At 44.5% G+C, this 26,144-nt stretch overlaps 1 protein-coding gene and 1 non-coding gene across 2 annotated transcripts in view; one reads left to right on the forward strand and one right to left on the reverse strand.

Annotated features, from left to right (window-relative positions):
* The window catches only part of SCFD2 (sec1 family domain containing 2), a 399,990-nt gene that overhangs the window by 119,277 nt on the left and 254,569 nt on the right, over window positions 1-26,144 (reverse strand). The window lies entirely within an intron of this gene.
* TRNAC-GCA lies at window positions 3,482-3,554 on the forward strand. Its single transcript has one exon. It is a non-coding gene; the product is annotated as a tRNA-Cys (tRNA).

A 26,144-nucleotide genomic window follows, 5' to 3' on the forward strand; every position in this document is an offset into this window, starting at 1 on the left:
TGCGTCAGAACAGGGCTGAGGTGACCAGGGCGAGTGTGGGAGGGTTTGGACACCTACTCTTGAACTTGGAATAGATGTGGCTGTGGGGGAGCAATGCAAGGCAGGCCTCTGATATGCAGAGTCAGGACATCATGGTGATGGAGGTGGAAAGTGGGCGGGAGGAAGGAGGGAGGTCCAGTAAGGAGTATTGGGGAGTACCCCGGAGGCTGAGCAGAGCTGGCGACAGGAAAGCCTGTTTACAGGTGATACAGGGAGACTCGGGAGACACACTGCTGCTGTCCCCTGTGCTTACAGACAGGCAAGTTCAGCAATAGTGGCGACCGTGCCTTAGATGAGTATCAGTGTCAGGCCCTGCCTACTAGAGGTGTTTTTTCATCTGCAGCAGAACCTCTGTGATCAATACTACTATTCCTCCCATTTCAAGCTGAGGAAACTGAAGCTAAGCAAGCGGGCAGGGTTTTATGGACAGTGAAAGGCAGATTGACTCTGAATTCATTCCCAGATCTGCTGATTTCAAAGTTTATATGCTTCAACTTCACTTTAGGAGGAGAGGCTGGGGTTCAAGTGGAGACCCTTTGGGATCAGGGTTCAAGGGAGAGCTTCTGCCACAAAGAATACTAGAAGGGAAGGTTCAGGGTTGGAGGACCAGGAAAAATCACAGACTTTTGAGGATGACCTCAGCCTTGGGGAACAAGACTGGCACCCTTAACCTGGGGTAAGGTCAGGGGAGGGGATTTGATCACCAAAGACAGATGAGGAGTCTGGTTATTACTTCTGCACTTCTGAGCAGAACCAGCCTCAAGGTTACTTGGCTTGGCTCCACCCAACCGCCAAGTGAGGGAAGTGCCTTTGATTCTCTCTGGTTCTGGAAACTGGAGTGGAGTTGTTGCTGTGTAGTCCTGTGCTGGCAGGAAGTCATTCTGGCCTGAATATGTTGAGTTCAGATGGTTCTCTGCCAGTATTTGTCCCGAAGCTCTCTCAAGTCCTTCTGGAATGAGGCAGGCTATGAACTTAACAAATGTACATGTCTGTACAGTGAATACATTTCCCCAAGCAGCCTTAAAAAGTGTGTGCATTTTTCTTAAGTACTTTTTTTCTTTAACTGGATCTTTTATTTATGTGCTGCAACTAAATCATCAAAATATTCACTACGATGCATGTCTGAAAGTAGCTCTGTGTTTTGGCTTCAACTATGTTCATAGGCTCATAATTTTTTACATATGCTTCTCTCTCCTCAAAATGACTGCTTCAAGAAAACTGAAGACACAGAGACAGTGGCAAGGGGCTGGCACACACAGGCTGCTGGTCAAAACAAAATGCCACGCTGCACAGTGTGGGGAGATGCAGACAATATTGCTGGATTTGTACCCCCAAATCTCCAAACTACAATCATAATAACTGGTCATAAGAGGCTTCCATGGTGGCTCAGTGGTAAAGAAACCGCCTGCCAAGGCAGGGGACACGGGTTTGATCCCTGATCCAGGAAGATCCCACATGCCACAGAGCGACTAAGCCTGTGCAGCACAACTATCGGGCCTGTGCTCCAGAGCTTGGGAGCCGCAGCTACTAAAGCCTGAGTCCCTAGAGCCTGTGCTCCCTGAGGAGCCACCACAATGAGAAGCTCAAGCACCACAATGAAGAGTAGCCTGAGCTCGCTCCAACTGGAGAAAGCCCACGTGCAGCAATGGAGACCCAGCACAGTCACAAATAAATAGATTAATAAAATTACTTTATAAAAACACCATAAAGTCAATGGAAATCATTTAAACTCTCTAGGACAGGTACTTTTGTTTGGACACTGAAATTATTTAGAGTGCTTTGTCCTTGACAGCAAACACTGTCAGGAGAAGAGCTGGAGACAGGAGGAGTGTGGGAAATTCTTGGGGGTGTCAAATAGATAGCCAGCGGCCCAAACTGTGGGTCTGCTGGCAGTGCAGTGGAGAGGGGCTGAGGACACAGACCAGCCTTCTGCCGCCCCCGCGCCCCCATCCCCAGTCTGGCCTCCTTGTCTGGAGGCTGACCCTGCTCTCGACAACTGGGTTTGGAGCAGGCAGCACCCTCAGGCCAGTGGCTCCCCTGAATGGCTGGAGGGAAGGATGACAAATACCCCAGGGCTGTGGATCCCAGTCGGGGGTACCTGAGGAAGCCCAGGTATTCTGGACACGTCTTGGATGGACCATGACCAAACAGACAGGATCCCTATTTTTTTGTCATGCTGCTGTGTTACTAGAGATTTCTGCAGAGCCCTAACACTTCACTAATATCTTACACTGCCTCTGGCCACCGTGAAATTATGACAGGGGAAGGGGAAAGGACCGGAGACTTGGCCAGAGAACTGGATTCTACTTCTGGCCCTGCTACCACTGACCTCATGTGGGTTCATTAAACCCTTTGCCAGCGGTGTTCTTATCTCTCAAAGGTAGAGGATGGATGCAAGCCCCGGTGGTCAGCGAAGAGCCTGACATCATCTAGCCCATTTGACAAGTGGAACTGAGCAGGGCGGAAGCCGAAGCATCACACATCCTGCTCCCCTGGAACCCGGGTGCTGGGGCCCGCGCTCTGTCTCCTGAGCCCCCCTGCCTCCTCCTCCCCATTCCACACCCAGCCACACTGTCATTAGGTGAAGTCCTGTCTGTCTGTGAGACTCCATAGAACCACGGACACTCACGTCATTTCTGCCCTGAGTGTTGACAACACAAAGGCACCCACTCATCATCACTAAGAGAGGAGTGAGAGTTTCTGCATACTATCATAAAGCATATTTACCATAATCATGACCAACATCAACATAACAAAAACTTCCTAACACCTACTATGTTTATGATACCACCACCATCTGTTACTAGGGAAGAACAGGATATTGACTAGAGCTCAAAATCATTTTTATTGACCTCTAATAATATCACCTGTAAGAAACGAAGCAAACTGGTACCATAAGTAACTATTGTGTTTCCTCTTCTAGATTCAGCTTCTTAAAGGCAAGGACTGCATGGACTGCTGTTTGGGCAGCACTTATTTAATTAGCACCATGACTGGTCTCCGTAAAACAGAAAGAAAAATAAAACTTTGATCTCCTTCACACCTTTTCCAACAAAGCCCTGCCTGCTTTGAGGAACTAACAGCTCTCTAGATTCACCTCCAAGGAAAGGGGCAAAGAGAGCAAGCGTGGCAGCGTGAGAAGGATAGAGGGGAGGGGTCTGAAGTACTCCAGGTCTGCAGCGGGGAGGGTGGATGTAAGCAGATCACTGTGGTCTTCCTCGCACAGTGCCAGTGCAAAGCATACCATCCTCTACATAACCTTCGGAGGCTGCCCCATGCCCCCGGCTCTAGAACCCGGCGAGGCAGGGGACTCAGAAGCTGGAAGCAGGACAGGCCCTGCTGATGGTAGTCCAGACACTGAGCTGAGGTCTCTCCCCACCCCGGATCTAGCCAGAGCGGCACTCTGGTTGCATTTAGCCTCTACTGAGGCTAAAAAGACTTTTTCCTGGTGTCTCAGTTGGTAAAGAATCTGCCTGCAATGCAGGAGACCCAGGTTCGATCCCTGGGTTGGGAAGATCTCCCGGAAGAGGGCATGGCAACCCACTCCAGTATTCTTGTCTGGAGAATCCCCATGGACAGAGGACAGGCCCTTTACAGGGACTACAGCAGGCTACAGTTCAATCCCTCGCAGGCTGTCCATGGAGTCACAAAGAATTGGACACTACTGAGCGACTAAACCACCTGTGGCTAAACAACATTACACAGAAGCCCTGGGCCTGCCTTTGAGTTGCTTTCTTCCCCCACCTTTGGTTAAAAGTGAGTAAGTCCCAAACAAAAGGTCACTGTGGATTGCCTAGACGCTTGCTCACACGTTCACCACTCTGAGTCAGATTGGGACCAGGCTTATTATCTGAATTTTTAAATGCTGAAGGAGACAGAGGGGCCTGCAAGGTCATGCTGACATTCCAAGCTCTCTAGACTTGCGTACCCACTGTCTCCTGGAGCGGGAGTAAAAAGGTCTTGGGGCTCTGATGCGCGGATGGTAATAGGGCAATGATGAAAGCCCTCCAGCTGGAGACAACTCCCCTTGGCCTCACGCCAGCCTCTGTCCTGTTTCCTGCGCGCAGCATATTGGAGACACATTGGGGTTATTTTCCCTTTTAAAAATGCTGTTTTATGTTTCAGCTTTCAAGATGTCCTAGTTTCTGCATCACAGTATCTTCACATACCGACTCCATGTGCTTCACGTTCATGCGGAGAGAGCCCGCTCTGTCCTCTCCTTCTAAGGCATCAAAGGGAAGGTGCTGGCATAGGGGCTAAGAGGCTATGGGGTGTATGGGGTTTGGGGTGAGAAGAGGGAGAATGCAATGAAATTATGACTAATTTGGCCCATTTCATCCCAGAAAACCAGAACCCTGTGAGTTATTTATGATTCTCCTGACCTCCACAGAAATGCAGATTGTGGTGCCTGCCAAGAACAAATGAAGCTGTCTGCATCTGTTACTCTTCCCAATCAAGCAAACCTCCTTGTGTGAGGAAGGAGAAAGGTCAGCAGCCAGGACAAAGGATTAGCCCAAGAGAAGGAGGAGATAAGGCTGCATTCCAGGGCTTCTACCAGAAAAGCCATTTACTGGAGGCACAATCGGGTTACTTTTCAAAACCCAGGCTGAGGACTTGGTTGCATTTGTGCATCTAAGACACTCAGGACGGCAGCGTCACCAGGCACATTTCAGACGTCTAATCCGTACCTGGCTTCAGGGGCATGCGTGACTTCAGGTCAGCTATGGACTAGGTTCGGCTCAGGGGACTGTGACCTTCTTCCCCAAAACCAAGGACCCCTCCCTGCTATAGCATATAGGTATGTTATGTCTACGACTGTGTCCCTCTGAGCCCACTCGAAGCTGTTACTGTTGGCACCATACATAGCTTTTGAAGGTGGCTCATGATAAGAGACTAAATCCCCCTTATTCATTCTCAAATGCATATTCATGAAAATAAAAGGGAATATTAATCTCAAAAGAGCTATCTTAGCTTTCCTAGTGCCTACTCCTTCATCAGCATCAATCCCACTTACGTTTCTTGAGCATCTCCTATGGCTTTGATTATGGTTCTAAGCAGCGGGTCTAAGGGTACAGACAATGCAAAGACAATCCCTGTCTCTGGACTTGAGCACCTACAAACAAATAACATAAATACTAGGTCCTGCCTGTATCTTGAGTCCTACAAGGACAGAGACCTTCTTCCTCCCCTCTGCCACCCCGTCTTTCTCTCATTCACATCACCTGCCAGGCACTGTTCTTGGTGCTAGAAGCACAGCAATAAACAAAAGAATCTCTGGCCTTCTGAGGCATAGGTTCTAGAGCTATTTAATACAGTAGTCATCAGCCACATGTAACTATTTGAATGGAAATTTAAATGAATGGAATTATATACTTATTTCCTCAGTTGCACTAGCCACACTTCAAGTGTTCCATAGGCACAGGGGGCTGGGGACTTCGAGAGCGGGCAGTGTCGATGCAGAACACGTCCACTATCACCCGCAGCTGCATTAGGCCGTGGTGCACTGGAGTCTTAGTTGTGATCAGGTCTTTGGTGTCTCACACTGTGCTGGGCACACAGTAGGTACTATTAGGAGCTACTACGTGTTAAGGCAGTGTGAGAAGTACAACAATAAAGATACGTCCCAGTACATAAATATCAGAGAAGGAAATATTTTACATAACAGGATGGGGGTCAGGGAATATCCTCCAGAGGAGAGAGGAATCAGTGATAGGATTTGAAATATGTTAAAAGTTTTTATATACATTTGATCGACAAAGGCAGCTTCCTACAATTCTAAGGGGAAAGTGGAAGGGGATTCCTTTCCATGTTGAATGACCACTTTGAGCACTGTTCAGCTGCTCCTTGGACGGGGTAGGCTGCAAAATGCAGGGGAAGAGGAAAAGGCCACAATAGCAGCTTTCAAACTCCTGAGGAATTCTCATTAGGAGGAAGTAAACAAAAGCATGGCCTCCCTATTTTAGGAAATAGACAGTTTGCAGTAAATGCCTGGAATAGTGCTGGTTTTTAAGTATCACTATCTGCCTCGAAATGAATGCTCTACGAGGCCTCCCTTTTAATCAGCAAATATGCTAGTCAGAGCCTTCCATAAAAAGAAGCAGTACTTAGGTGTCCACTCCTTAGCCACGAAGGAAACTGAATGACAACGTACACACGCCATGCGGTCAGCGACGGAGACCTCTGGGGTCTCATTCAGAATCACACTCATCTAGAGCCGTCTGATTCTGTGAGTGTCTCAGCTACATGAGAGCCAGACGGCTGGGAGGTATGGAAGAAAGGCGTAAACAAGCAGCGCGTAGAGGTCAGGTCAGGCTGACTTCAGCTACCAATGTCTACTCACCAGAAAAGCATGAAGTCAACCTGGCTGGACCCGTGTAAAGGTGACCAGGCGGCTGACCAGACACCCACCGTCTATCACTAACACTTCTTCAGCCCGCACCACATGCCAGGCGTCACTGAACGCATTTAGTTCCAACGACAACCCTACGAGAGGGGTACCCTTATGATTCCTCTTGACAGACGAAGGAACTGAGGTACAGAGAGGCGAAGTGACTTGCCCAAGGTCACACAACTAATTGGCAAGTGGTAGAGCAAGCTCCGGGAGTTGGTGATGGACAGGGAAGCCTGGCAGGCTTCCGTCCATGGGGTTGCAGAGAGTCAGACATGACTGAGTGACTGAACTGAACTGAACTGAGCTGGAATCTGAAAGTATTGATCATATGCCAAGTGTGGTTGGGGAGAGACAGGTCAAAGAGGGCAGAATGGTAGGAAGGTTCGACCCTTGCTTATACTGGTGGGGGCATCCTAAAAACTTTCCAGGGTGGTTCCCCTGCCCAAATCCCTGAGGACAGGTGATACACCACCAGGAATGAGGAAGGTAGAGTTAGGAAAATCACTCATCACCCGATTTCTAAGTCTGATATATCCTTTTTTGCCTCCTAAAATCTCAGTGCTCTCGGGAGAGATGGGGATTTCTACTCTGCTTTGGTCAAGACTGCACTCCCTGAATCCACAGAGGCCAAGGGAACAGATGCTGATGAGATCTGCAAATTCTGTACTTTTCCATGAAGTCCCAAGGGGTATGAGCAAGAGTGACCCATCACAGCAGATCTCTGCTGGCGGGAAAGCCCCTGGCTTGCCTGATGGAGGTCTGGCATCTGATCCTGCTCAGCCAGGACCAAGAGCTCCAACTCTTGGCCAGTGCCGCAGCCCCAGCCATTGACGATGTTTCCAACTCATGAGGGGGCGTTCATGCGCCCGCCCATTAAACTGAGAGGGCTGCAGGTACCACCGACCCTTCATCTTCCTTTAGCCTGTAATTAGTAGGTATGCCGATTACAGCCTTACAAACACACCAGCCCCCTGGCTAAGGAAAGATGATTTATCTTCCTAAACCGGCCTCTATCTCTTGAAGTCGTTTTGTCCCATTAAGAAGAGTCAAACTATTAAGATGAATTAATAAAACCTGCAATCAAAGACAGGTAAAGAATATCATGCCAAAATAAATAAATGAATAAAGATTTACGTGTCCTTAGAGTCAGGCACGACTGAGCAACTGAAATGAACTGAACATGATGAAGCAAGCTTCTTAGCTGTACTTTATGATAACATGCAGATTCTACTGAGATGGCCCACATTCTAAGTGCATTTGCAAAAGCAAAAGGCATCATCCCAAACAGGGCATTCTGCTGTGCACCTGCCTTAGAGGAAGCATTCCTGCCTGCCATGCTCTACACTCCAGGAGAAAAGAGGAAGAAGAGAGGGCCCCCAGCTCTGTGTGTTCCTGGCAGAACCTTTCCCTTCCTCCATCCCTGCCCCACCTTCCACACCCAGGTTTCCACTACTGCAACTGCTTTGAAGACCATTAGGACTAACTCCAACATATCCAGCACCCCTTTTTATATCTGTCACCTGAGGGTCCCAGTTATCCCTCATCTCGCCTGTTTCCAATATGGCCCTGCACACCCCCACTCTGCCTCCATTTCCTTCTCCTGCCCAACTTCCAAATCCCTGTGCCTTCTAGAACCTATGTCATTCAGCAGCAAGAGCCTCTGTATTCTCAACTTCCACTTTGAAACATTGCTTCACCTTGCTGCTCTTCCAAAGAGTAGGCTCTCCCCTTTCCCACCACCCTCTCAAGCAGTGGCTGCTTCCTTTCCTATGAACTTAACAGCACTGGGCTTACAGGGGATGTGGATTCTCCTTTAGTTGGAAGCAATAGTGATGCTGCTCAAATCTCATCTAGCTGGAGAAACGGGTGTTCACATGGGAAATGACTAAAGGCACGTGAATGCTCTCTAAAAGTCTACACATCAGAATCACTCTTATTCAAGGGTCCCAGACCCAATGCTCCTAAGGATGGGAAAGAGCATTTATGTAGGACCAAATGGGAATACCAGACCACCTAACCTGCCTCTTGAGAAATCTGTATGCAGGCCAGGAAGCAACAGTTAGAACTGGATATGGAACAACAGACCAGTTCCAAATAGGAAAAGGAGTACGTCAAGGCTATATATTGTCACCCTGCTTATTTAACTTCTATGCAGAGTACATCATGAGAAACGCTGGACTGGAAGAAACACAAGCTGGAATCAAGATTGCCGGGAGAAATATCAATAACCTCAGATATGCAGATGACACCACCCTTATGGCAGAAAGTGAAGAGGAACTAAAAAGCCTCTTGATGAAAGTGAAAGAGGAGAGTGAAAAAGGTGGCTTAAAGCTCAACATTTAGAAAACGAAGATCGTGGCATCCAGTCCCATCACTCCATGGGAAATGGATGGGGAAACAGTGGAAACAGTGTCAGACTTTATTTTCTTGGGCTCCAAAATCACTGCAGATGGTGATTGCAGCCATGAAATTAAAAGACGCTTACTCCTTGGAAGAAAAGTTATGACCAACCTAGATAGCATTTAAAAGCAAAGACATTACTGTGCTGACTAAGGTCCGTCTAGTCAAGGCTATGGTTTTTCCTGTGGTCATGTATGGATATGAGAGTTGGACTGTGAAGAAGGCTGAGTGCTGAAGAATTGATGCTTTTGAACTGTGGTGTTGGAGAAGACTCTTGAGAGTCCCTTGGACTGCAAGGAGATCCAACCAGTCCATCCTAAAGGAGATCAGTCCTGGGATTTCTTTGTAAGGAATGAAAGCTGAAACTCCAGTACTTTGGCCACCTCATGCAAAGAGTTGACTGATTGGAAAAGACTTTGATGCTGAGAGGGATTGGGGGCAGGAGGAGAAGGGGATGACCGAGGATGAGATGGCTGGATGTCATCACGGACTCGATGGACGCAAGTCTGAGTGAACTCCGGGAGTTGGTGATGGACAGGGAGGCCTGGCGTGCTGCGATTCATGGGGTCGCAAAGAGTCGGACATGACTGAGCGACTGAACTGAACTGAAACTGAGCAGAGATCCTCCAGCCCACCTTGTGAGCTGGAGAACACATCCCCACCTCAACGGGGTGGCTCCTACTGACCTTGGGCCAACTGTGGCCATGGCCTATGGGCCCCAATAACCAGATGATTTATTTTTTCAAGAGACATAGAAATGCAGATTCTAAAGTGACACATGAATTTTAAGTGATAATTGGTGATTCAAAAACTTAAAAAAACACTGTGAGAGGTAACTTAGTATAGTGTTAAGGGCATAGATTCTAGAGCTAGGCAGATTAGGTTTACATCCTAGTTCCAGAATTTACTATTGGTGTGCCCCAGGACAAGCTACCTAACTTCTCTGAGTCAGCATCTGTATTTGTAAAAGGAAGATAATAACTGTGCTGCCTGTTAACTTTATACTCTGCTTAACAGTGCCTGGAAGCATTCTATAAAATTATGGTAACTGGCCAATAGTGGCCAGTCAGGTTGCCAACTGGCAACCTCCACTCATTAGCCTTCCTTCCTGCACACCCATAAGACAGCAGCCGCACATGTGAAGAGCATCAGTCTTAGTGCGGTTAAGTCGGTATACAAGACGGCATTTTTAGGCGGTGATGAGTGGGACAGAGTATAATGGCTAGCAGATCTCAAGAAGAGATTCATGTGGAATGGAGATAGTTCCTGAAGAAGGTGAGCCTGTGCCAGGCTCCACTGAATGGTGCTATTCATTAGACCTCAAGAAAGACAGAAGAAGTTACAGGCAGGTGGGTATGTGAGTCAGAGTCTCTGCAGGAAAGAGACAACACAGTCAAACTGGGTAAGATGCGGAGAGTTTCAGAAAAGGGCTGTTTATAAAGATGTGGGCAGGGCTAATGGAAACTAACAAGTAGAAGTAAGGCACTAGAGGGCTAGTAATGCCAGAGGCACGTGCAGGTCTGAGACACAAGGGAAGGAAGCTGTGTCCAGAACACGAGAAACAAGCCCTATGGAGGGGGTGGTGGACAGACACCCAAACCTCAGTCTCCTCCTACAATCTCCGGCTGGTGTCTCTCCATCAACGGATCCCAACCGGAAGTCATAGGGCAAGGGAGCCCACTGGTGCAGTCCATACAGGTTAACCTTTTCCTCCCTGCCCCCACACAATGCACAGTGGCGAGGAGTGGGCCGTGGAGAAGGTCCAGCCCAAAGGGATGGAGGAAGCAAAAGGAAGAGGGGCCAAAACATGCTGGAAAGCAAGAAAGTTATTCTCAGGCTTAGTCTTTCAACCTAACGTATATCTTTGTTCTCCCTAAAGTTCCATAAATAACAGGAAAACATTTTAGAATGTTGGAAGGACACCGTGGCTACATACACACGCTCAGTGAGGTAGGGAAGTGAGAGAAAGGAGGGAGAGTCGACCAGTGGCTCCACGGGTGGAGAGCTGTAATGCATAAAACAGTTTTCCAAAATAGCAAAAGGTTTCCAGGGAAAAACAACCCAAGCACACCAGGCATAAAACTGTTGAACCTGAATCTTTGGCCAGGTTTTTGGAGACAAGCTATAGAAAACAACTGATAGGGTCTTAACGGACATGAACTCGAATCTTAAATAATGGAATGTGACAGGTCAAAAGGTCCAGGAGAAGTGTTTTCCAACTGTCTGTAATTTTATTATGTTGCAGGCCGCTCTGCTTGCTTCAGCTAAAATTTAAATGAGCTGTCTCTATGTACTTTCTCTTTTGATGGTGCCAGTCGTGTCCTGATACAACAATCTAAATCCAGGGGCCTGGGTCGAAATTTGTTGTTGTTTAGCTGCTAAGTCATGTCCAACTCTTTGGCAACCCCACAGACTATAGCCCTCCAGGCTCCTCTGTCCATGGGATTTCCCAGGCAAGAATACTGGAGCGGGTTGCCATTTCCTTCTCCAGGGGATCTTCCTGACCCAGGGATCGAACCTACATCTCCTGCTTGGCAGGTGGATTCCCTCCCACTGAGCCACTAGAGAAGCCTGTGGGTCTCAACAGTAGCTCCCCAAAGCACTGTGTGGACTCTAACAACTTTTCTTCATATTGTGAACCTATACCTCTCAGTTACCTTTGACAAACCTGCCACTGTCCATATGTGTGTGTGTTAGTTGCTCAGTTGTGTCTGACTCTTTCAGTGGCTATAATTTCTACTCCTTGCAAAGTATGCTTTTCTTCCTGTATCAGCTCTAGAAGTAGTAAGTTTCACATGGTCAGGAAGCACTTTCTTTGTCTGGGATGAACTTTCAGGGACTTTAAAGATCTTGGACTCCAGTCTTCCCAAAAGCATTTTCAAAAGTCCTCATAGACACTATGTGAACAAAAGATTCCACATGGTCAAATGAGTTTGGGGAAATAGCGATTGAGATTCACGAAAGTTAAATAGATTTCCCTTAAGAATGAACTTCTGAGAGCTTTTAATATCAAATGCAAATGGTGAATCTCCTGGAAGAACCTATGGTGTGGAGAGATTTTCAAATTTATTTGGCTAAAGAGTACCTTTTTTCCAGGCAAGCATTTTGCAGGACAGGTGTGCTGCTAATGACACTATGGAATGTGGGTTACAAAGGAAGAAACTTGGACTCCAAGAAAAGAAACATCTTGCTCAAGGCTTCGCAACTGATATGGCTCCCTCCTCCTGCTTCTAGTAACGCTGAGATTTAGCACCGACCTTGTGTGCAACCTTCTTTCATAGACACAACTAGTCTCAACCTCCATTTTGGCAGACTGAAGAATCTCAACCTTTTTGATTTTTCCTAATATGGCCTGCGTCCTCTCTCACCATCACCCTTTGCTCCTCTTTATCATTTTAATTGCATTTCTCTGAACCTCGTCCAATTCCAAACTATTTTTCTCGAGGAACAAGGCCAGGAACAGCATATACATTCCAGGTAGGAACACCGGATAGCTCTGGACATGTTTTCAGTCTGGCTTTTTGTAACCTTCCCAAGGTCCCAGCGTTTCATTGGCCCTCCGGCCACAGGAGCCAGCGCTCCCTGTACTTTCTGCGACTGCACTGATAGCTTGGAGCACATGGTCTTCTAGGTCAAGGGCTTAAGCTTCATTTCCTGCCCTAGGTTAGGCTGGGGACAATCTATCCTCTGTCATGTCTCCCACAGTGTCCAGTCCCCCACTGGAAGACTGAGTCTCCAAAAGTTCTGCATCTGCTTTGCTGAGTTAATATTTTAGAAATTTCATCCCTGATTATCCAGCTCTTGCCCCAAAGAAAATACATGCACTGCTTTTCTATAGACGTGCCAGAGGTTCTTGATGTTTACCCTTGACAGTGAACTTTGGAATTATGCCAAATTTACAGTTACTTTCTTTAAATGACTCAAAAACTATTTTCTATAAACTGTTTCTTAGGGCCTTGTACTGCTTCTTCTAGATCGGAGAAGGCAATGGCACCCCACTCCAGTACCCTTGCCTGGAAAATCCCATAGACGGAGGAGCCTGGTAGGCTATAGTCCATAGGGTCGCTAAGAGTTGGACACAATTTCAGTTTCACTTTTCACTTTCATGCACTGAAGGAAATGGCAATCCACTCCAGTATTCTTGCCTGGAGAATGCCAGGAATGGGGGAGCCTGGTGGGCTGCCGTCTATGGGGTCGCACAGAGTTGGACACGACTGAAGTGACTTAGCAGCAGCAGCAGCAGCTTCTAGGTACAACAGAGATTTACGTCCAATTAGAAGGTTGCCTTTAAAATGAATAATGGCTTTCACACAATAGCAAAGATGCCAGCAATTATAAGAACAGCAGCCAAGCAAACAGGTTTGTGCTTTCAGAAGCAGACACACTGAGTTCTGCCGAATGTCAAGGCTGAACTGGGGCATCCAGTTGCTCCTTGCACTGCAGCACTGAAAACAGAACATTCTTGCCAGAAAAGCCTGTCCTTGGGGGCAAGCTGCCTTTAAATTAGACCTCCCAGGACCTGGCATAGTTCCGGGCTCAGAGTAGATGCTCAATAAACACTGCTTAAAAGAATACATGATTGAATAAAGAAATGAACAGATGAGCAAAGAAACATTCGGGAAAAGATACATCTCAGGTAAGGGGTTGGTCTCTGTTCCCTAGCAAGAGTTTCCATTTCTCTGCATTCTCTTTTCCACCCCTTGGGCTCCTGCCCCTCCAACACATCCTTTGTGCTCTGAGGACATTCCTGGGGACCCAGTAGCAGGAAGCAGGCTACTTAGCCATGTCTTTAGATAATAAAAATAAAAAGTTTCTCCAATTCTTTTGTTCTAAAGAGAATTAAGGCCATAAAAACATTAATGGCAGACCGTTCCAAAAGGCCTTTAGGAAATAAAGGTGACATTTGTTTGAAATGTCATCTTTGAAAACCATTCAGTTCAAACACTGTTCTAAAGCACTAAATATGTCTGTTTTAGTATCCACATTTGGACTCTTATTGTTTTCCTCTAAAGTAAAAAGACAGCAGAATATTCAAGGAACAACTGTTATTATACTGTATCCATTTCTATGAGGATATGGTTGTGGAACTGTGCTCATAATAGAACCTTCATTTTAAAGCCCTGTAGGCCTCATGAATTTCACTCCATCTTAGCTTCTCCTCCTCCCTAAAGAAGTCATGCAGGTTCCTTTAATAACCCCAGTAAATAGCTGCAGCCTTCCACAGCTGCAGAGGTTTACTGTCCTGGGAGATTTTCAACGTTACAATTCATGCTTCCAATCAAAACAGTGACAGAGTTGACATGATTTACTGAGGAGAGGGCCTTGATGGGGGACTAGCACACCACCCAGTAAATATTAAACAACTACGGGGAATTTTTAATATGCAACACGCTCTTTGTTCACAACAACAACAAGCCAGAAACAATTTCCCGAGCTAACTGAAATGGAAGCTCGTTTCTAAGGCTCCTTGCTGTATGCTGTATGCATTTCAGCAAAGCAGCCTTCACCTAGGAGAAGCACTGGCTCCTTAAACAGCTCCCTCCTTCTCATTTCAAATGGAAACCAGCTGTATGTTTAAACTGTAACGAGAACACCTATCCACAAGGTCAGAGCTGGGCTGAAGGCACCTCACTGGAAAATGCATCAAGCCTCTTTATCTGGGTTAAAGTTTGTCTGCGGTGAATTGTCAGTGACAACCTGCGACCCAGAATTCAGTTCATTGATGCTTTCAGAGCATTATCATTTCTTCCTCTCAGGAGGCAGACATAAACACACAATATATTATGAACTGGAGGCTGTAACAGACCTTGATTTGAGGGGAGAGAGAAACAGACTCTGGAAAGACAAATCTGGGGATTTTCCATTGAGAATAAGTAATTTTGAAAACAAGTTTCAGGCTTAAAAAAAAAAAAAATGGCTTGACTCCTTCGCACTGGGACACCCTTTGCAAACGCCCCATGCCTCCACTCTCTGGCCCCAAATTTCCAAAAACAACAGCAAAAAAGATCCTGGCAGAAGTCAAAGGGTCAATGGCTCCTAAATAGCTTTCAGGCTCAATTATACAATGTCAACGAGAAAAGTCCAGCCGTGTTATAATGAGTCACCCCTTGACAAGAGATTCCAGACCATAAAACTGAACAACCGCATAGTTAGCACAAATCTCAACAGGGTAAGTTTGAAACTGAGAAAGGCTGAGATATCACACACAGTGAAGGCAAAGGGGGAGGTGGACACAGAGGATGCGCTGTGATCCTGGTCACGTCAGGTTGCCCTCTGAGACGGGCCCCCTAATTGCAGAGGAATCCAGGGCTAGTTGTCTGGCCTGGGCACCACTCTGATGGACTTTTTTGGGACACAGTTCTTAATAAAACAAAGTTAAAAAAGGAATACTCTCTCTCCCTTCCCCTCTCTTTTTCTTTGTTTCTCTGTTCATGTAGGTTAAAACCGGCACCCCTTTCTGCCCTGCTGAATTTTTGCAGCTTTTCAGAAGAGATGAACTATCTAATGCTTTTCTGGAACTGCTCACAAGCCTGTTTCAGCCAGCAGGCCAAAATATATATATATATATATATATATATATATATATCTATATATCTGCATTTATGGAGTTAATTGACATCTATTAATTTTACTCAGATTCTCTCTCCTCCTTCCCACCTCCCTGTCTCTCTCTCTCTTTTTTTTTTTTTTTTTAAAGAGAAAGCTAATGAAAACCATGTTTATGTGCTCAAAGGCACAGAGGAAATTCATTACTCTGAGGAATAGCACACTCCACAAGTGAAATGAAAGTAATCTTATTTATGACAGGAAGGGGCCCCAGCTAGACTGAACGCCACCACACTGAGACTATTCCAGAGACAAGAAGCTGCAGGGCTCCGGCACCAAGTCCAACGGCCGCCTCAGTGACAACAAACCGTTTGCAGTCTGTGCTTGAAAACTGTTAGAAGCCCCCTCCCTCAAGACAGCCACCTGAAAGAGACAAGGAAAGAAATCTGTCTAGAACAGGCTAATTGTTTTACCTTTTTATTTTGTATTGGGGTATAGACAATTAACAATGTTGTGACAGTCTCAGGTGAACAACCAAGGGACTCAGCCATACATATACACGTATTCATTCTACCCCAAACTTCCGTCCCATCCAGGCTGCCACCTAACACCGAGCAGAGTTCCCGGGCTATACGGTATGTCCTTGTTGGTTATCCATTTTAAATATAGCAGGGTGTACATGTCCATCCCAACCTAATTATCCCCTTTGCCCCAGCAACCATAAGTTTGTTCTCTAAGTCTGTGAGTCTCTTTCCGTTTTGTAAGTTAAGCTCACCTGTATTGTGTCTTTTTGGCTTCCACATATAAGGGATGTCATATGATATTTCTCCTTCTCTGACTTACTTCACTCAGTATGACAGTCCCTAGGTCCATCCATGTTGCTGCAGATGGCATTATTTCTAGGACAGGCTATTCTTTTTCTCACCTTCCTCACTTTCCTGGGACTCCTTGTTTCTAAATTTCAAAAAGACACTTGGTCACTTCATTAGTTCATGGCATTTTCAAGCACTGATCCGTAAGTACAACTACACTAGTTTCGAGGTCTAATTCTCTCATAAAGGTTTTGTGCTGTAGATCCACGGGCCATTTCCCAAGTAAATAAATAATGGAACTGTTTAAGGAACACGTTTTCACAATAAATGTCCACTTTGGCCCTTGCAGACAATTCTCCCTTTCTTGAAAATCCCATCAATGGTACACATATTTCTCACTTAACTACCAGGTTCCCCTCTACCGCATCTGTAGAGGACATTGCTTGGATTCTATGCAGTGAAGGGTATATATTCCTCATATCTATATGATAAGAGCTTATCTCTTCTCCCAGCATAAAATAAAATAGGGCAACTAAAATATTTTAGGTTTCCAAGGTCACATAGAGAGACACAATACCAGAGAGCTATTGGAAATTAATTAGCTAATTTGATCAACACATCTTTATTACTCTTGGAGGTGCCAAGCCAGGCCTGGGCCCTGGAGGAAAGAGAACACACCCTTTTCCACGTGGCTTCAGGTCATGCAGGGAGCCGGGCAGGTAAGCAGGTGAACCTGTTTACATGACGGCGTGGCAGGTGCTATGGGGGGCAGCACAGAGCCCTGTGAGCGAGGAGACCCCTCCAGGCTGAAAGGAGAAGATGGTCTGGAGACAGAGTTGCAGTGACTGTTCCAGGCAGAAGGAACAACTTTTATAAAAGTCTGGAAAGGAAAGTTTCGGGGTTTTTGACAAATCAGTATCACTGTTCCACACTAGGGGGAACATAAGAAAGAGACTATAGTCAGAGTCCCCGACTTTACTTAGTCACACCTAAAATCTATACATTTCTTATTTGCTTTGTCTAAATTAAACATTTTTAAGTGTGGTATGGAACATTATTTGCCTGACTATTCTCCCCTGTAATCCAAGACACTGTTCTCAGTTTGGCTTTGCAATACACAAAGGTGCTTCCACCAACCTTAAATTCAATTCCTGGAGCACTTATTAAGCATCTCAGAGGCACTACTCTTCATTATTCAGCCCTGTGTGTACAGATCACCTATATTAGGCCCCCTCAGCCTCCCCATGAAGTCCAGGGAGGACTGTCTCACCCACTTCTGTAACCTCAGCGCAACGCCAGCCACATAAAGGGGTCAGTAAATGACTGTTGAATGACCCACGTGATTGGTGGGACATAGTTCAGTTCCCAAAATATACTTAAATTCACCTTTAAAAAAAAGTGTTTCCTACATAGTATGTTTCAACACAGATGGTAAGTGAACAGTAAAAAAAAAAAAAAGAAAGTCTTTTTTGGAGGGGTGTCTCTGTTCTCTGAAAAGCAGCATAACTTAGCATTCCCTGCTATTAGGGCAATGGTACTATTTTTTTCTCCAAGCTTATTGTATCCACTAGAAGATTTTACTGGTGTAGTACTGGGTGGCAGATGTTTTGAATAAAAAGTAGACATTACAAACTAATGATTTAGCAAAACAAACCAAAAGCCAGCAAGTCAGGAGGGAGAAGGAGAATGAAGTCAAAATGTCCAACTTTATTATAGGGTCTACTATTTACTACCTCGGTTTCTCATTAAGCAAAGTTCACTGTATTTAAGGCGATTTTCAAAGAGTAAGTACAGAAAAACACAGTAATAAAGACTAACCATACACGATTGGTGGTCAAGACATAGGTCAAGATTATGGATTTCATGTCTCTGATGCACCACTGTTGATCCTTAAATACCTATCATTTATCCAGCCTTTTCTGAGGACCTACTATGTGCCAGGCAGTATGCTATGCCTTGGGAATACAGAGGTGAGGAACACAACAGCTCTGCTGTAAGGAATTGATGACCTAAGTAAGGGATACAGAAAAGTAAGTTTAAACAGATTACAAGTCATCTAACCTTTGGGGGAAGCGGTATGAGAGTGACGGCAGGATTCCCAAGAGAAATAGAATCTCTCAAAGGCCTGCTGTCAATCGTGGCTGGTTCAGATGAGGCTTTAAAAATTGATCATCACATGTCTCCCACCACTATTAGAAAAATATCTCAAGTAGAAGCCTGGTTAACACTGGCTTATCTTCCGAGACAAATAGCTCCATGCTCTCTTTTTGTATTAATACCACACCATCAAGTAATACGTTTATGAAAATATATTTTGCCTTAAAAATGTATGAGGTTTGGGGGTGGGGAAAGGAGAGCAGTTTGGCCGTCTTCATCCTCCTCTTGTAGTACCTGGCTCAGGCCACATAGAGGCGCTCTGGATTAAAGAATGAGTGGGCTTCTCTTTTCCATCCTACATTTTTCCTTTGCTCTATCAAGGGGCTTTCAGAGAACAAAACGGGTTTATCTAACATCAGGAAGGCCAGCAGCTCTTGTAGGAAAGCAGATGTTTGTCCAGCATAAAGTACAGATGTTTTTGACTGAAGTTCCAAAATAAATCTTATTTATGAAGGAAGAATTACTTGAAGGTAGAGACTGTTTCTTATGAGAGGGAGCTTCTATTACTAAAAATAACCGTTTTTCCACCCCATCACCTCTAGGGGAGGAGGGAATAAATAAGTAAAGCAAGCAAACAAAATTAAAACATTAAACAATAACAACAACAAACAATGAAAACCCTCACAAAATAACGCTCTCAAAATAATGAGAACATTTTCGAAAGGGACTAATTCCTTGGACACGTCTCTGACAGTATTCCCCTGGGCGTTGGTTTGTATGATCCTGTGCAAATAGGAATCTTCCTTAACCTTCATCCTGAACCAGTCAATAATCCAATGTTTGTAACATTACAGTCAGTTGCCATGGGAAGAAATCTGATGTTACAAAATAATTTTTGGTTATTATCCTGGATCATATAGGAGCAGAAAGCAAGAAAATCATACCTGCCGTGTGCTAATGTTTTCATTTGTTAGGGGTCAAACAAGTTAGAAACAAACTTCATCATACAAACTTCAAAACTGTTATGACATTAATCTTTAAAAAGTCTTCAAGATCTTTACATAGATTTTCAAAAAAAAGTACAAAAACTTTTTTTTTAAGTATCTGTTGTTTATAAGCTACTGCTGAGGTTTCTATTTTTTATTACTCTTTTTATTAATGTACATTTTTTTTCTAGCTAAAACTCCTGAGCTCTTTAGCCATCAGTGAGAATTCTAAATCTTCTTCGTATGAGACAAAATAAATGAATCAACTTAGAAATGGGTACGCAGTTCTAATTAGAAGATAGGTGAAAGAAAATATATACTTGTTACTTTGGGGACATTTAATTTTAAAATTAGGTTTAATGGATTTTTTAAAAAAGTCTCTTAGGGAACCTGAAAAAACATGAACCTTTCCCAAGATGGTATTCAGGATATACAAAAATGATCAAAATCTTATTCTCCCTCCTGTTTCCATCCCCATTCCTTTCCCTAAAAGAGAGAAGAAGCAAAAATTCTTGTCTAATACTTATGTTTGGGTGGGCATCATTGCCTAATTATAACACAATAGGCTGTTTTCTGCTTTCTAAAAATAAGGAGGGTAATTATCCAGGGGTAGGGGTTATTATGCAATAGACCACATGGACCACACTTCACCCGCTGAAAATAAACGTGGAAAACATTTCAATCACATATTTAAAACAAACAAACAAAAGAAAAAAACCAAGGAGAGAAAAGATGAACAAAAACTAGTTACATAAAAAACACACTGAAATAAAAACATGTGAAATAGGGAACTCACTCGCCCAAATTTTTGCTGCTGATGATAATGCTGATCTGTCTCTATATTTAACATGAAAGATGAAAAAGGAAGTGTTTTATGGATTTTACAAATCTCAATAAAGTTGTCAAAATTAGTTTCTTCAATTTTCTTTTATCTTCTTAAGTTAAACCAGCTAGATGACATTACGTTAGGGATTTTAAAATATCCAAGATTAGGTGTTTTTTTTTAACTAATTTCTGGGGGAAAAAAAGAGAATAATTTGTTGTAGTATGAAGAGTCCTTGGTGGGGAACCAGGAGACAGGATTTGAGGTCAGCTCTATGACCACGAGTTCTCTGCCCCGGGCAGGTCACTCAAGCTCCCTGGCGGGCTTTATCTGTAAAATGAAGGGGTTGGACCACATGATTTCTGAGCTCTTTCCGGCTCTATCAGTCCTTGTCTATGAGGATTTTGGTCCTTAGACCCAAACCCCTAGAGTTAAAACGTAACAAGACTGGCAAAGAAAATCAAGCCAAGGGCTACTGAAGGATGAAGAAGCAGCCAGGCAGAGGAAAATCTGAAAATGATTTCAGAAACAATTTTATACAACTGGTCCTTCACTCAAGTTACTGATAATCACAGCACTCATGGCCATAGCAATTCTCATGCCTCCTACCTTTCTCCACTCAGTCTCCCACCCTCCCAGACCATTTACTTCAAACCTTCTCTTCTCAACCTTCCAGCGCCTCCTCCCTCACCTCCCTGCTGGCTGGCGGCCTGGCTTCCTCCTTCACCAAGAAGCGAAAGGCATTGAATCAGGCCTTCCACAAGTTCCCACCGCCCACCTTCCAAGGGACTCCGACTTCCCTCCTGTTTCGGTGGATAAACCACCTCTGCTGCCAACAAAAACTGAAATCAAATCATGTTACTTCTCTGCTCAAAACCCTCCGCGACCCTCTCCTCACACAGAGCCAAAGCCAAAACCTCCATGAAGGTCAACTAGGCCCCACCAGCTCTAAGCCCTGCCACCTCTCCTTCCGCCCCACCCGTTCATTCCACCCTCCTGCTGCTGTTCTGGAAGAGGCCATGCAAGCTGCTGCTTTCTTTGGGGCCTCTGCATGTGCTCTTTCCTCTGCCTGGCATGTCATTCCCCAAAATGTCCAAAAGGCTCGGGGCCTTGCTCACTTCTGCTGCTGCTGCTGCTGTTGCTAAGTCGCTTCAGAGGTCTGCTCAAATATCTTTCCAGGGAGGCCTCTTCTGATCATCCCATATAAAATCCCATACCCATAGCCCCTCTGTACCCACCCTGCCCCCTTCTCCTGCTCTATTTTCCTCCAAAGCTGTTATCAGCACGTGACATACTTTGTATCTGTTTACTGTCTTCCCACGTCAGAATGTAAGCTCTATGATGGCGTGGATTCACTGGATTTACTCACAGTTCTACTCCCAGGGCATGGGATAGGACCAGATACACTCATGGAACGATTTAATAGATTTCTGGGACATTGTTAAGCATTTAAGAAAAAGTCAGTGGAATCTTGATAATGTTACAGAATGAGCCAAGCATTGTAAACTGTAATAAAATATTATAATCCATTGTTCCTAGATTACTAAAATGGCAACAAAGAAAAAGAAAAAAACAAAAACCTACAACATTACACCCACAGAAAGGTAGCTCTAAATCCCACAGCACTCCAACACTGCTCCAAATAACATGAGATCCAAAGTAAGGCGAAAGCGCAATGCTCCTGACAAGCATTGCCCCTGACTGCAATAATCCAATGTGCTCACACTTCAGAGGCCAATTTCCTTCTGGTGATTTCTCCCCAATTCATCCTGAGTGGACACAATCACTCAAGTCAGAGTGATTTATATTCAGTCAATCAATTCTCTGTCAGCAGGAAAACTCCACCGGGCTTACGATGTGCAGTTTTCACGCTTGGAGTTTCCTTTATTGCTTGACAAGACATTTCTGGGGAAGAGACTCAGCAGATCAACTCTGGAAACCAAACACAACCCTCCCAGAGGATGCTCGGGACATGTATCAGAAACAAAACTCATACCAGTCTGACTCCGCACACTAAGAACTATCTGATGCACATACTCACGGTGGACATATCTCAGATTGTCTGTGTCCATCTTACTTTAGACTAAGGGCAGCTGTAATGAGGTTTTCTTGTGGCAGCCTTCCACACAGTATGTACTTGAGACAGCCAGTTATGAAGCAGAGCAGCCTGTAAAACTATCGAAGTGATAGCCCAGTTGAATGCACCAATTCTCACTTGATAAGTAAAGAATCATACTCAATGCTGAAAGGATTTCTGATCAGTCAGGCTGTCTCATACCCAGATGACAGGAGTAAACAGCAGTACATTTCCTAGGTTACCATGTGACTTACATTCATTAGGAGTCTTAAAAAAGACTGCAGCCTTTGACCTAGTAATTCCATTTCTATGACTTTATCCTAAGGAAGTAGTCGAAGATAAGGACAAAGACTTATGCACAAGGATATTCAAAATCTAGAAAAAACGGAAATGTTCAAAAATAGGAAATGCTTAGGTAAATAATAGTAGATCTTAGAACATTAGGCAACTATTAGGGGTAAATTTGTTCCCTGGTGGCTCAGTGGTAAAGAACCAGCTTGTCAATGGAGAAGGCTTGGGTTTGATCCCTGGGTCAGGAAGATCCCCTAGAGAAGGTAATGGTAACCCACTCCAATATTCTTGCCTGGAAAACTCCATGGACAGAGAAGCCTGGAGAGCTACAGTCCATGGGGCCACAAAGATTCGGACACAACTGAGCAACTAAACAACACAACAAAGGTAAATAAAAACAAACAAACAAAAATCTTGGGAAGTAATCCTGATATCAAGGTTATATACTTAAGCCTTATTTATATAGGTATATGTACATTCATACACACACATGCCTATGAGCTGAAAGAAACTTCCCCAAATATTTATACTGGTCATCTGTAGGTGATGGGATTAAATCTGATTTAAAATCTTTAGCTTCATAGCTTTCTACCATAAACACATATTACTTAATTTTTTAAAATACCATTGACCTGATTACAAAATGACGATTTACTACTTCATCATTAGAAGAAATAAGGAGTAAAAGTTCCATTTAGATTTAAAGGGACCAGAGAACCTCAACACCAGGGCAGCATGTGATCACATCAGTGTGGCTGACATTGTCTCAGCCTCTCAGACCTATTAGTTTTGTAAAAATCACCTCTAGACAGACTTCCCAACGGTGCATGGTCAGGCAACGGTGCTACTCTGCTGCCCGCTCCCAGCTCCCCAGCGGGTTCTCTGATGGTCATTCATTGATTTAATTTAGTTTAATATGGTAGGTCTTTGCTGGCTATCCTGCTTTGGATTCCAGGCAGTGCTAATTATTATTGTAAAAGACAAGCGTCTCAGGAGTTTAAAGTCGAGGCCCAGAGACCACCATCCACACTTCTGTTCGTCGGCTCCGCAAATTACAAGAGTCTGGTGAGTCAGTAAGAAAGATTCCAAACACAAGGGTCAACACTGGGCTGCTGACCTTCCTGACCCCACCTCAGAGCCAAGAACTGCAGAGCAGTTTTTCCTCCCACGCCAAAACTATTAGCAGCGAGCTCGTCTTGGTTGATTCTTTTCTTTGACAACTATTTTTGAATACAGAATGGCTCTTCCTGTGCCCACACACTAAATTAGCATGCCATTTCAGGCCTTTATTAATGTCCTGGGAACAAAACTGTCGTTGCTTACGTTAGTTCACATTAACTAAATGATATTCATTTTCAAATCACACTGTGGTCCCTGTAAAAATTCATCTGGTCTTGAGGGGGTGTGAAAAGTGGGTTTATACATAGCTTATTAGGGAACGGGCCACTGTGTAAGAACAACTTTGTGACAGACAAATGTCTGAGAGCCCTTCCCAGCTGCTTTTCAGAAATCATTTTCAGAGAGCCTAATAAGGACAGACCCAGGCAGAGGTTAGGAAACTGTCGATGCTCTTCTTGTGTTCCTACTTCCCCATCCAGTCCCTAAATCCTGATGATTCCCATCTGAAGAGCTCTGGGATTTGTATCTTCCAGGCCACACACTACTCTGTGCCTGGAACTGGGTTTCCTAAGGGATGAGTTCAGATCTCAGGGACTAGATGGCTGCTCCCCACAGTGCCTTCCCCTTCCTCCAGGACACACAGCCAGCCTGTGTTTCCCAGCCTTCCCTGCAGGCAGGAAGTGCCGTGGGACTGACTGTAGGGTCCACGTGACGGTCTGCGCCACCACCACATCTGGCCCATAAAGTCCACCCCGATGTGGTCACAGGAACCATGCACTGAAGATGATGGAGCCTGGCATTGAGGTTACTGCTCAGATGAGAGCTGATCATAAATACCAGTCTCTGCTCTTGATGAAAATTTGTGTGGAGGGCCTTAATGCCATGGTACATGGTTTTGTTTTGTTTTTTTGAGTTATATTTTTGTCCCAGACATTCCTCCTTCCAGAATTGCTCGTGTAGCCACCTCATCCACTCTCGCGACTTGACTAAGTCAGCATTAATATGATACATTAAAAAAAAAAATCTTACATTTGTTTAGGAATAATTTCTACTATGATTCGCATGTACTTCACTTGTGATGAAATACTAATAATGTGAAAATTTACTTTAAAACAGAAACCCACTACTTTAGAACCACAAACATGAACTTACTGGGCCATTTAATTAATGATGGTGCCGTCAAATGTCTTAGATCTGTTTTAAGTGATACAGACTAGCTTCAAATATCCTGTTGGTTTTCAACAATAAGTTCAATTGTTTTAAAAATTGTCTTTAAAAGGATATTGTACAACCCTAACACTGAACTTCCTATTGCTAACTTTTTATAAAAGGGAAAACAGCATTAACTAATTTATTTTTCAGAATGGCAAATTTCAACATAGTTTATTCCCGTTGATTTAGTTTAAAGCTAACAGGAATTGCCATTTTTTTTTCTAAACTTGCAAATCATTCCCTGAACAGGAACATACTGAATGGTATGAACTTTAAAAGATACAGTGCATGTTTTCCTTCAAAGAGTTTACAGTCTAGTGGGCAAGAGAGAAATACAAATAAACAATGGTGACACAATGCAAAATGAAATGAGTTCTCCAGGGGGACAAGGAAGGTGAGGGTGTTGGGAAAAGCTCCTGGGAGAAGGTGACATTTGAGATCCGTCAGAATTTGAAGGTGTGGGGGAGAGGAAAGGAAGAGAGACGCTGCTGAGCCTTTTTCCCCTCCCCCCAGAAAATTTCTTTCATATACTTCAGAAAAATCTTGTTTTGTTCACATAAAGTAAACAGTGCTGACAGATGAATAAGGTAATTGTTCTTCTGCGGTGCCTCTAGCCTTGGCCCTAGAGACCAGAAGACAGAACCCAGGTGACACTCTGCGATGACTGGTGCCAAGCCGGCAGATGGAAAACATTACAGGACCAGCTCTACTCCGATGCCTGGATGCCAGCACCCCTGTTTGAAAAATGAGGAGGGGCCACAGGTCCATGTATCACAGAGCATGATGGTTAACGCCACTGCGGGTGCTGTCAAGTGATCTGGGCTGTGGGCAGAAACCCTCCTCCCTCTATGGTTTTTTATTCTTTAAGCTTTTGGGGGTAAGAAAAACACGGTCTCTGGTGGGTTACAAGAAAGACGTTGGTTGGATTACAGAAAGACGTCAAATGCAAGTTAACTATTAAGAGGAACAAACATGGAAGGATGTTACTTTCCTTAAAGGGGCCTGGATTTTTAAAAATGATAGTGACAAGGAATAAGAACACAGTATCTGTCTGTCTTCTCTACCCATTAGGTAGCCCTGGAAATAAGCTGGAACCAACACAGTCAGGGCCCCTGAGGCCATTGGAGGCCTACATTAAATCAGGCAGTAGGTCTAAGAAAAAACTTCTGATTCCTTGCTATCTGTTTGGTTTTCTGAGAAATTTGTTGTAATCTACAGTGTCGCAAAGAACTGCTTATCTCCATCTATCTGGCAAACTGGAGGTCAGAAAATAAAGTAAAGTTACTAAACTGGGACAATGGAATAAGAGAGAAAGGTTAGGCCTTAGAGTTAAGAGACCTGGTTTTGAATC

Source organism: Capra hircus, chromosome 6, assembly GCF_001704415.2.
Source record: "Capra hircus breed San Clemente chromosome 6, ASM170441v1, whole genome shotgun sequence".
Classification (NCBI taxonomy): Eukaryota; Metazoa; Chordata; class Mammalia; order Artiodactyla; family Bovidae; genus Capra; species Capra hircus.